This window comes from Marmota monax, unplaced genomic scaffold (genome assembly GCF_021218885.2).
Source record: "Marmota monax isolate L192 unplaced genomic scaffold, Marmota_monax_Labrador192_F-V1.1 WCK01_AAM20220418_F8-fsc00014, whole genome shotgun sequence".
Lineage (NCBI taxonomy): Eukaryota > Metazoa > Chordata > Mammalia > Rodentia > Sciuridae > Marmota > Marmota monax.
Window position 1 is genome coordinate 29189783 of NW_026695222.1, and position 12703 is coordinate 29202485.

Genomic DNA, 12703 nt, shown 5'->3' on the forward strand with positions numbered 1-12703 from the left:
TAAACATTGAGTCAGATGACTTTAATTCTTTAGGATCAGCACTGAGGAGTGATGTAGCTGGATCATATGGTGGTTCCACGCCTAGTCTTTTGAGGTGCCTCCATACTGATTTGCATAGTGGTTGTGCTAATTTACAGTCCTATCAGCAGTGTGAAAGTGTTCTTTTTCTTCACATCCTCTCTGGCATTTATTATTGTTTGCATTCTTGATGGCTGTCATTCTTTCTGACTGGTATAAGATGAGATCACAGTGTAGTTTTGATTTGCATTTCCCTAATTGCTAATGATGTTGAACATTTTTTTCATGTATTTATTGGCCATTTGTATCTCTTCTTTTGAGAAGTTTCTGTTAATTCATTTGCCCATTTATTAATTGGGTTATTTGTTTTTAATGTTAAGTTTTCTTTTTCTTTTCTTTTCTTTCTCTTTTTCTTTTTTGTACTAGGAATTGTTTCACGGGCACTTAACCACTGAGCTACATCTCCAGAATTTTTTTTTTTTGGGGGGGAGTACTGTATTAGGTTTGAACTCAGGGGCATTCAACCACTGAGTCACATCCCCAGCTCTATTATTTTTTTGTATTTTATTTAGAGACAGTGTCTCGCTGCGTTGCTTAGGGTCTTGCTTAGTTGCAGAGGCTGGCTTTGAACTCGTGATCCTCCTGCCTCAGCCTCCCGAACTGCTGGGATTACAGGCGTGAGCCATTGCTCCAGGCTATAGCATGTTTTAATTTTTATTCTGAGACAGAGTCTTGCTAAGTTGCTTAGGGCCTTGCTAAGTTGCTGAGACTGGCTTTGAATTTGCAATCCTCCTGCCTCAGCCTCGCTAGTTGCTGGTATTCCGGGCATGTTCCACCATGCCTGGCAGAGTTCTTTTTATATTCTAGATATTAATCCTCGGTCAGATGAGTAGCTAGCAAAGATTTTCTCCCATTCTGTAGGTTCTTTCTTCACATTCCTAATTGTTTCCTTCACTGTGCAGAAGGTTTTTAATTAGATGCCATTCCATTTATTCACTCTTGGCATTATTTCCTGAGCTTTAGAGTTTTTTTTAAAAAATTAATTAGTTATTTCTTATTTGGTTCTGGGGATTGAACCCAGGGCATTATGACTATATCCCCAGCCTAGAGAAAGTTATTGCCTGTGCCAAAGGCTGGAGTATTGACCCTACGTTTTTCTTCTAGGAGTTACATAGTTTCTAGTTTAATTCCAAGGTCTTAGATCCATTGAGTTGATTTTGTTCAGAGTGAGAGATAAGGTCTAGTTTCACTCTTCTTCATCTGGATAACCAGTTTTCCCAGCACCATTTGTTAAAAAGGCTGCCTTTTCTCCAGCGTATGTTTTTGGCATCTTTATCAAGGATCAGAGGACTGGAGAAGTGTGAGTTTTTCTCTGTGTCTCCTATTTTGCACCATTGATCTATCAATGTGTGTGTGTGTGTGTGTGTGTGTTGGGGGTGTATGTGGGTGGTGTAGGGGGAGGGGGTGTGGGTGGTGTGGGGTGGTGTGGGGGGGTGCGGGTGGGGGGGTAGTGTGGAGGGTGGGTGTGGGTGGGGAGCCACTCTGAATGACCACGCCCTCCAGTCCTGAAGCATGAGGCTCTGACCAATCACTACATTTCATGGTGACTTGGGTCTTGTCCCAACTCGGAGAGCAAGGCGGGTCTTCAGGTGTGGGTCACCCATGGAGGTTGAGCTACACTCACCTGTTCCTTGGAAATCCTACCCCTTGCCTCATTGGAATGGCTTCTTCCCAATAAAAGGGTTCAGCATGTGCTCCTCTCTCTCTCTTTCCACGGACTCCTAAGGTCAGAGAAGCCATCACAGGAACCAAAGAAAAAGGTATTTCTCTGTCTCTGTGTGATTATTTCGTGCCAGCCCAGTTCACGAGGATGACCTTGAGTGTTTGTGGGACACCATATGTGTGTAAGGCAGTACCAGTTTAATTTGAAGTCAGGTATTGTCAACACGAGTTTTTGAGGGGACAGACACTCAAACTGTAGCAGTCCCATCCAATAGAACCGAGCTTTGTAATAGAGCTCAGGTGGCTATTGAGCCCTTGAAGTGTGGCTGGTCCAAAGGAGATGTGCTGTGAAGGTCATGTGTGTGCGTTGGAACTTGAAGATAGACTAAAAACCAGTAGAAATGATTTTTTATTAAAATTTTTATATTGATTCAGTGTTGAAACAATATGTAGGATACACTGGGTTCATAAACTATATCATCAAATTTCATTCAATTTGGTTTTATTTCTTTAAATATGACTACTAGAAAATTGAATCTTGCACAGTTGTGGTTTGTATTCCATTTCTTTTGGAGGGACACGCTTGAGGGATATCTCTGCTCAGTCAGATTTATGGAGAGTTCCTCCCATTCCCCAGGGTTAAAAGAATCTCCAGGGCTCTAGAAAGCTGTGGAAATTGGGCTTCTGGTCTTGATCACATGGTGATCAGCATTGAGATGCTCACTGCCAAAGTGTCTTTAGTCCATTCAAGCAGGTGGTCCACAGCTTCAAGCTAACACAGAGTCCCTCAGCTGAAGTCACCAAGTCCTGGCACATTGGGTCCAGCTGTTGGACACTGGTATCTCCAGCTGGCATCTCCGCTAGCTGGCTGCCCCCTCTGGAAGTGCTGGCATCACTGCCGCCCTGCCTCCCCATGGCCCCTGGAGTAGGGCGATTCCTTGGAAAATTGGGAATGAAACCACCATCTGACTCAGCTATCCCTCTCCTCGGTCTATACCTGAAGGACTTAAAACAGCATACTACAGGGACACAGCCACACCAATGTTTATAACAGCACAATTCACAATAGCTAAACTGTGGAACCAACTTAGATGCCCTTCAAGAGATGATTGTATAAAAAAATGTGGCATGTAAACACAATGGAATATTACTCAGCAATAAAAGAGAATAAAATCATGACATTTGCAGGTAAATGGATGGAGTTAGAGAAGATAATGCTAAGTGAACTTAGCCAATCCCAAATAACCAAATGCCGAATGTTTTCTTTGATATAAAGAGGCTGATTCATAGTGGGGTAGGGAGGGGGAGCATGGGAGGAATAGAAGAACTCTAGATAGGGCAGAGGGGTGGGAGGGGAAGGGAGGGGGCATGGGGTTAGAAATGATGGTGGAACGTGATGATTATTATTATCCATAAAGACACGAATTGATGTGAATATACTTTGTATACAACCAGAGATACGAAAAATTGTGCTCTATATGTGTAATAAGAATTGTAATGCATTCTGCTGTCATATATAAATAAAAAATTAAAATAAAAAAAGAACATAGTTGAGTGTTGCAAGGGAGAGGGGCTGGTGTGCACCAGGGAACCTCGGCTCAAGGGACCATGCATGTGTGTGAGTGTGTGTGTGTGTGCAAAGGAGTGAGGAGCGAGTAGTGTCTTTTCTGAGCTCTCAGACTGAGCTGTCGTCATTCACTCATTTGCTGATTTACTCACTCTTTCATCCAACAGGTGCTTCCTGGTCACCTACGTGTGGCAGATCCTGTCCTTGACTACATGGAGACCATCTCCACCTGAGCCATGGCTCTCGACATCAGCCCAGTTGCCATCCTGGGCTGGATAATTCCCTGCAGTGGGAGCTGTTTGTGCACCTTGGGATGCTCAGCAGCATCCTTGGCCTCTACCCTTCAGATGCCAGGAGCAATGCCCTATTTTTCTGACTATCAAGGATGTCTTTGGATTCTGTCCATATCTCTCTGGGGCAGAATTGTCCAGTTGCAAATCCCCCATGTAAACAAGTACCTATGTAATGTCCTATTGGCTGGTGATGGGTGCTGTGAAGTAAGGAGAGAGAAAGGGGAGGTGTCCCTGGTAAGGTGGCACTTAGGTAGAGGGATGAATGAAGAGTGGGAGCAAGTCACTCCTATACCTCGGAAACTGTGCCCCAGGCAGAGAGAACAGCTCATACAAAGGTCCTGTGGTGGGGTGACATGAGCATGAAGGAGCATGGGCAGGGGGCCCTGAGTGGTCAGAGAGGACAAGAAGTGAGTGATGGCTGGCTCAAGTAGCCTTGGGAAGGGCTTGGATTTTAGGCTGAGTGACATGAAGTCTACTTGAGGGCTTTTTTTTCTTTTTGGTGGTGGGGGTTGAAGTTATATGGTCCTTTGTTTAGGATCAAATGGAGAAAAGCAGGTGGCAGTAGTGACAGAGAAAACAGGAGGGATTTACACAGGCTGTCCAATGGCCCCTCTGTTCCTGGTACTCTCCGCTTTGCTCCGGCTTACTATGGAACACACAAGAGTGATGACATGGAAATGATGTAGTTTTCTTCTCCAGGGGAGCGACCAAAACCTTACACTAATTCTAGGCAGTCAAAGTCCATTAAACCTTCCTCTTTCAGTTAACTGACTGGTAAATATTCAAGGTCTTAAAACTTGTTTTTCTTTTTTCTCTTTCCTTATTTTATTATTTTTCTCTCCTCCTCTCATTCTCCAATTGCCCAGACTTATTAAAAAAAAAAAAAGAAAGGAAAATGCATAAATGAGCACAAACATTTTGTAAATTCTTTCCTGGGTCAGTTATAAGGCTTTTGATAGTAGATCTATTAGAAATTTGAAAAGATATACTCAATCCCAATGCAGCTGCCACTACACTGCTAAACAAGATGTCTTTTTTTTTTTTAAGTGGTTTTTAGTATCATTTTTTAATATCTTTTTTTTATTTTTATTTTTTAGTTTTCGGCAGACACAACATCTTTGTTTGTATGTGGTGCTGAGGATCGAACCTGGGCCGCACGCATGCCAGGTGAGCGTGCTACCGCTTGAGCCACATCCCCAACCCAACAAGATGTCTTAGTTTCAAAATTCTTTGCTTTTCTGTAGACATAGGCTTATAGAAAACAAGATCAGTCAATACTGTAGATGGTAATGCACTTAAACATTTTTATTCATGCAAACTATATTTTAAAAATAAACTTGTATATATATATACATATATATATATTTAATTTGAAGTCATTTTTATTTCATTTGCAAAGAAAGTTATGTGTCACAGTTTAAACATCAGCTTCCTTAGCTGAAGGGTGTGGGTAAAACCGATTTTTATTGGTGCATTTTAATTACACACAACAGTGGGATTCGTCATTGCCATATTTGCACGCGCATATTACATCTTGATCCATCAAATGGGAGGACTTAAGCAGAGTGATTGGTAGTCTGGGAACATTCAATTGTTGTTCCTGAAGGTCTCCACTGAGGGGTGAGCAAGAGGTCAGAGGCAGGGGTAGACTGACAAGACTGACATTGAACTTTCACATGAATGTGTACATTCAAATACATAAAAGGCCTTCAACATTTTGGACTGTGTTTAATTTTTTTATTTTGGGGTTCTGGGGATTGAATTCAGGGGCACTCAACTACTGAGCCACATCCTAGCCTTATTATTATTATTTTTAATTCAGAGGCAGGGTCTCACTGAGTTGCTTAGTGCCTCACTTTGGCTGAGGCTGGCTTTGAACTTGTGATCCTCCTGCCTCAGCCTCCCAAGCCACTGGGATTACAGGTGGGCACCACTGTGCCCGACTTGGACTGTGTTTTATTGAATACCCAGTGAATTAGCTCAATAGGATGTGTATACTATTTGCACGGCACCAGATAAAGATGCACAGTGGTGCTGACTTTTTGGTTCCTCACAGGGGTACTTTCTCAACACTATTTCCTTGGTCCTGTCCCTCAGATGTTCTGATTGTTGAACCATGTTGGGGTCCAGCACCCTGCATATAACAGCTACCAGCAGATTTGGAGGCATAGGAGGTGCAGACCAAAGCTTCTTCAAGTTCGTAGTGCATAGACAGCTACCACCAGGGGAGCGTGTTAAAATGCAGATTCTCTTCAGTAGCTGGGGCAGGTTCCCAGATTCTGCATTTCTCACACCCCCTGGGTGACTCCACAGCTGCCGGTTGGAGGCCCAGACCCAGAATAGCCAAGGTTCAGTGCTGGTTCTGAAGGTGCGGGTATCAGATCAGTAGCAGCTGGGAGCTTGTCAAGACACTTTCTCAGGCTTCATTTGAAACCTCTTGCAGCCTGAGACTGGGCTGTCTGTCTGTGTCCTATCAAGTCCTGATGAGGATCCTGGCGCCTGCTTGTGTCTGAAACCCAAGATGGAGCTCTGGTCCGCTGGCACTGAAGGCCCCTCCCACCTTCTCCATTGAACAGGGGCCCAAAGCCATCCCCCTGCCCAGAGGTGAGTCTCACGCACCCTGGAGCCCCCTCCTCTCCCTTCTTTCCCCTGTTCCCCAGCGTGGCAGGCACTCTCGGTTCATGGAGATGACGGGAGGTTTCTATTGAGAGGGCTGACAGGCGACCCGTCAAGCTTGATTGGCAGCCCCCTAATCAGCAGGAAGAGAATGGTGCGCCTCTAGAATGATGTTTGCTCTGTAAATATTTGACATTATCTACCCTGAAAACCTGAAAGAGAACTTCATTTTTCTTTCTTTTTCTGGGAATACAGCGAGTCACAGAACACCCATAAGTATAATTAGTCTGACAGGGGAGTTTCCCACTGGGGCTGGGGACTTACCATGTGGGAACGATCACAGGGCCTTTGTCTCTGCTGAGCACGGTGCATGAGGAAGGCTTACCTGTGCCCTGGGAACCCCAGCTCCCTTAGCAGACTGGGCACAGGGGTCCCTGGGCACATTGCATGTGCTCACTGGGTAGCTGGGGGGTGGGCCTGGGGCTCTGCATTTCTAATAAGCCCTGGGGGCTGCTGCTGCAGTTGCTGCTGGGCTGAGGGTAGAGACCTGTAGGCCCTTCCAGCTGCTAATTCTAATCTCATGTCCACAGATGCCTCAGAAATCATTTAGGGCATGGCTTTTGGCATTAGACAGATTTAGGTTTGAATTCTTGCTCTATAAATTATTTGCTGTATGACTGTGGGCAAGTCAGAGCACCTCTCTGAGCCTATATTATGGGCTTAATGAGAGCACCCATGTTTTTAGGGTAGTGTTAATTCAACCTTTTTTTAATTTTTTTTTTAGTTGTAGATGGACACAATATCTTTATTTATTTTTATGTGGTTCTGAGGATTGAACCCAGCGCTGCACGTGTGTGAGGCAGGCACTCTACACTGAGCTACAGCCCCAGCCACTACTCCACCTCTTTTTTAAAGGATTTTTTTTTAAATACTTTTAGCTCCAACTCTTCCCCTTCCCCATGAAATTTTAATACCATTGATATAGGACGTATCTTTCATGTGCGGTTGCTCTTTGGAGAGCCAAAGAGCATTGTGGGAGCTAAGATTTCTCTACCCCCAAGAACCCATTTTTGCCTGCTTGGGAAGAGAGGTCTCCCTGTTGACATGAATGTTTTAGGGCAGCTGTAAAGATTTAAGAGATGATTTCTCTGATGCAGAGAAAGCCCTCAGTGTTTTCATGTGTATTATATAAAATATGTTAAAGAGAATATCCTGTTCTTAACTTAGCATCTGACACGAGTTCTCTCCTCGTCCCTGGCAGTCAGCACCTGCACCTGTGTGAGCCCGGGAGGGGGAGGCCAGCCGCCTTCAAGCTGGGCGGCCGGTGCTGCCATGTGCTGCGGTTCAGGACACGGGAAGGGAGGCGGCAGGCTCACCCTGCCCCGCGTCCTGGGTGCGTCCTTTAGACACCGTGGGTCTCTGTCTTCATCAGTCTCTTGGGTACCGGACACATTTTCTCCACAATGCAGTGAGGACTATATTGAAGGACACCTGGAGAGGGACCATCCCTGGGCTTGTGGGATTTGTCGTGTGTATGGGGCGGGTGCTGCTGCCCCCTGCCCCCAGGTGCATGTGGGAGAGAAGCAGACGGGGACCGCAGGCGATGGCCTTTGCAGAAGGGAAGTCCAGGGTCTGACCCCGCAGGGCAGACGGCTCCTCCAAGACTGAGGGTCTTCGAAGTTGGCCAGGGGGTGCAGCTGAAGGTGAAGGACGGGGAGAAGATGCACAGAGGCAGGAGAGTGCCCGGCAGTCGCTGAAGGGACGAGTCCCATCCTGCTGGAGTGCAGGGTGTGCAGGCACCGCAGGCACCGGTCGGTAGGACAGGGTCTCAGGCCTGCCAAGGCCTTTGGACCTCGTCCTGGGGCCATGGGAGCGCTCCGGCAATCCATCAAGGGCCGAGGCAGGCGGGACACTTGGCCTTCCATCTTGGAACACACTGTTTCCCAGAGTCTTTGCATCTCCCTCAGGACGGGAGGAGCTCCGTCCTGGAGCCTGGGAAGCAGCCCAGGAAGGGACTGGATGATGCAGGGAGCGGGGGTGAGGCGCCCACGCATAGGTCAGAGATCTGTGCTGTCACATGCGCCTCCGTGGTGCAGTGCACGTCCCTGGGCTCAAGCCTCAGGACTCTCGCTGCTCATCCTGCAACTTTCGGCCCTTACTCTCCATAGGCATTGAGGATGCTGTTGTTTTTAAAGGGCCATCGCCCAGCCTCAGGCTTGCATGGGACTTGCACGAGGGTGGGCTTCCCGCCCGCACACTTAGATCTGGGGTCCTGGGCAGCGGGAGGCTCTTCAGCTGGATGGTGGGAGATGAGTGGGGACTGTACTTACCGTGGGGCTGGGTGCTCCTTAGGGGAAGGTCCCTCTCTCCTGGCAGTCAGTGGCAGGTGGAGCTAGGCCCATTCACATGTTAATTCTTTCAAGAAGAGCAGCTAGTGATGGTGACATGTGTGCTCAAGGGTGACAGACTCAACGGGCTGGGGGGAGTCATGAACCCAGCAGGATGTGGCTGCTGCCCTCGTGGAGTCTGCAAGCTGGTCATAGTGTAACAGGCTTCTCACACTTTTTTTTTTTTAAATAAAAGATCAGATAGTTAATATTATTGGTCTTGGGGGCCAATAGACAAGATGGCATTAATGCCACATCGCTGTGACCTGAGAATGCCATGTGGCAGTGAGGAGCAATGAGGGCTCCACAGGTGTCTCCGTAGTCACTGCTGAACTCTGCTGTTGTGGTGGGAAGTCAGCCCTAATTAGATGAGAAGTAAACAGACAGGCAGGGCAGTGTTTCAATAAAGCCTTATTTAAAAACAAAACCAGTGAGGGTCAGGATTTGGTCTGTGAGCTGCAATCTTCTGGCCCCTGGAAGAGAAGTGGCTGGGACCACAGGGATTGGAGCCATTCTGACCGGATGAATCCCTGCCCTGCCCCTTACTGGCTGTTTGAGCTTGAACAACTTGCCCTCTCTGTTCCTTGATTGTCTTATCTGTAAGATGGAGCTAAAAATTATATGTATCTCAGAGGGTTGTTTCTGAATATTAAAGGACACACACACACAAACCCACACACAGAGATAGTAGAGATATTAAAGGACATATATAGTATGTATCTATATATCCATATATGCTTTAATCTATTTATATATCTTAAAATAACATTTGGCATGTGGTGATACCATTATAAATGTTAGATATTAATTTTAGTAAACAGTGAGGTTGGCAGTAATCAATTATGATGGATGGTGCCAACAGGCGTGCACTATGATTGCCAGCGAGTACAGCAGCCCCGACTCCTAGAGGGACTTCAGCTGGGAAGGAAGCTTGTGGGGGCTGGGTTTTTTTTTTTTTTTTTGTACTGGGGATTGAAGCCAGGAGTGCTTAACCACTGAGCCACATCTGCAGCCCTTTTTTTTTTTTTTTTTAATTTTTTTTTATTGGTTGTTCAAAACATTATAAAGCTCTTCACATATCATATTTCATACATTAGATTCAAGTTGGTTATGAACTCCCAATTTTACCCCAAATACAGATTGCAGAATCACATCGGTTACACATCCACATTTTTACATAATGCCCTATTAGTAACTGTTGTATTCTGCTACCTTTCCTATCCTCTACCATCCCCCCTCCCTCCCCTCCCATCTTCTCTCTCTACCCCATCCACTGTAATTCATATCTCTCCTTGTTTATTTTCCCATTCCCCTCACAACCTCTTATATGTAATTTTGTATAACAATGAGGGTCTCCCTCCATTACCATGCAATTTCCCTTTTCTCTCCCTTTCCATCCCACCTCATGTATCTGTTTAATGTTAATCTTTTCTTCCTGCTCTTCCTCCCTGCTCTGTTCTTAGTTGCTCTCCTTATATCAAAGAAGACATTTGGTATTTGTTTTTTAGGGATTGGCTAGCTTCACTAAGCATAATCTGCTCTAGTGCCATCCATTTCCCTGCAAATTCTATGATTTTGTCATTTTTTAGTGCTGCGTAATACTCCATGGTGTATAAATGCCACATTTTTTTTATCCATTCATCTATTGAAGGGCATCTGGGTTGGTTCCACAGTCTAGCAATTGTGAATTGTGCTGCTATGAACATCGATGTAGCAGTATCCCTGTAGTACGCTCTTTTAAGGTCTTCAGGGAAAAGTCCAAGAAGGGCAATAGCTGGGTCAAATGGTGGTTCCATTCCCAGCTTTCCCAGGAATCTCCATACTGTTTTCCAGATTGGCCGCACCAGTTTGCAGTCCCACCAGCAATGTACAAGAGTACCCTTTTCCCCACATCCTCTCCAGCACTTGTTGTTGTTTGACTTCATAATGGCTGCCAATCTTACTGGCGTGAGATGGTATCTTAGGGTGGTTTTGATTTGCATTTCTCTGACTGCTAGAGATGGTGAGCATTTTTTCATGTACTTGTTGATTGATTGTATGTCCTCCTCTGAGAAGTGTCTGTTCAGGTCTTTGGCCCATTTGTTGATTGGGTTATTTGTTTTCTTATTGTTTAATTTTTTGAGTTCTTTGTATACTCTGGATATTAGGGCTCTATCTGAAGTGTGAGGAGTAAAAATTTGTTCCCATGATGTAGGCTCCCTATTTACCTCTTTTATTGTTTCTCTTGCTGAGAGAAAACTTTTCAGTTTAAGTAAGTCCCATTTGTTGATTTTTGTTATCAACTTTTGTGCTATGGGTGTCCTATTAAGGAATTTGGAGCCCGACCCTACAATATGTAGATCGGAGCCAACTTTTTCTTCTATCAGACGCAGAGTCTCTGATTTGATATCTAATCTGCAGCCCTTTTTATTTTTTATTTAGAGACAGGGTCTTGCTAAGTTGCTTAGGACCTCGATAAGTTGCTGAGGCTGACCTTTTAACTTGTGATCCTCCTGCCTTAGTTTTCCCAAGCTGCTGGGTACAGGTGTGTACTACTGTGCTGGCTGATGGCTACTTTTTAAATGATTTTTAAAATCATTTTTTGGCTTCTTTCATACATTGTAGTCATGCAACCTTGAGATTGTTTCTGGAAAGAAAAAAACCTCATCCCTGAATAAATAGATTGCTCACTATAAAAAATATGGATGATACAAAAATTTAGAGCAAAGGGGGCATCCTGAGGAAGCCTGCTGCCCACTGCCGTATGTTTTTCTGGTGTTTTTGTTGTCTGATAGTTTTCTATGCACTTGTGGCTGAGGCTTTTTCAGGAGCGGGATCAGCCTTTATTCTCTGGATTCTCAGTGTGTAGCCCAGAGCCTGGCACACAGAAGGTGCACAATAGTATCTGGACAAAATTGAATATGGCATATAGAAAAAGTAAAATATGATATAAAATTTATGCAGGCAATATATGATCATTGTAGAATATTTTGGACGTTAGGAAAAAGAATGCAGTGGAGTATAAAATAAACATGATTCATCATTTCATCTTCAGTAGCATTGCTGAGCTTTCTTTTCATCTGTGATCATATTGTCTATTCGGTCATCCCTTGGTGTCAGCTGGGAATGGGTTTCAGGACCCTCAGGGACACCAAAGTCCAAGGACACCCAAGTCCCTTATGCTTACCATGGTGTACACAGCCCCCGCCCATGTACTTTAGGTCATCTCTAGGTGATTTCTAACACTTAATGCAGTGTGAATGCTGGGTGAGTGGTTGTTACACCGTACCATTTAGGGAAGATAACAAAAAAAATGTACAGGGTGAGTAGGGATGCAACTTTTTATTGTTTGAACATTTTCAATCTGGTTGGTTGACTCTGTGGATGCAGAGCCCATGGGTATGGAGGGGTGACTATGTTCCTATTCTACCTTCTTTTCTTCTTTTGATTTTTAAATAAATACATGGTGACTATTTTTACATAGATTATTTTATTTAATTAACACAACACTGAAAAAGAAATAGATATTCCCATTTACCAAATAGGAAATTTAGGTCCCAGGGGTCAAGCAAATTGTGTGTCTAGTTTCTGTGGGTTTCTGTGACTGGGTGTTATTCTGTCACATGGATGTACCCTATTTTATTTAGTTAGTCTCTTATAGTTTTACGTTTAGTTTCTTTCCATTTTTTCATGATCTAACCTACATGGTGATCGAGAGTTCTTATTAAATAAATCTCATGAACTTCTTCAATTATTTTCTAAGGGAAACTCTCTAGAAGAGTAATTAATCCCAGGGCACACACATTTTAGAGAAATTGATAAATACTATTTAATCACTTTCTGGAAAGTTCCAACCCACTTCTGTTCCCAGCCACAATGTATGTAGATGCCTTTCCCCAAGCCTTCTCCAATAATGCTGGCATTTTGTTTTATCTTTGTCAATCTGATAAGCGAAAATGATTTCTTCTTGTTTTACTCTCCATCTCTGGTTATTATTGTCACTTGACATTTTCTTAAATGTTTATTAGCCATTTGAGTTTATTTGTATGCTATCGGTTCATGAATTCTGCCAAATTTTGTTCTATTTGGATATTTATTCACTTATTTAAAGAGACATACAC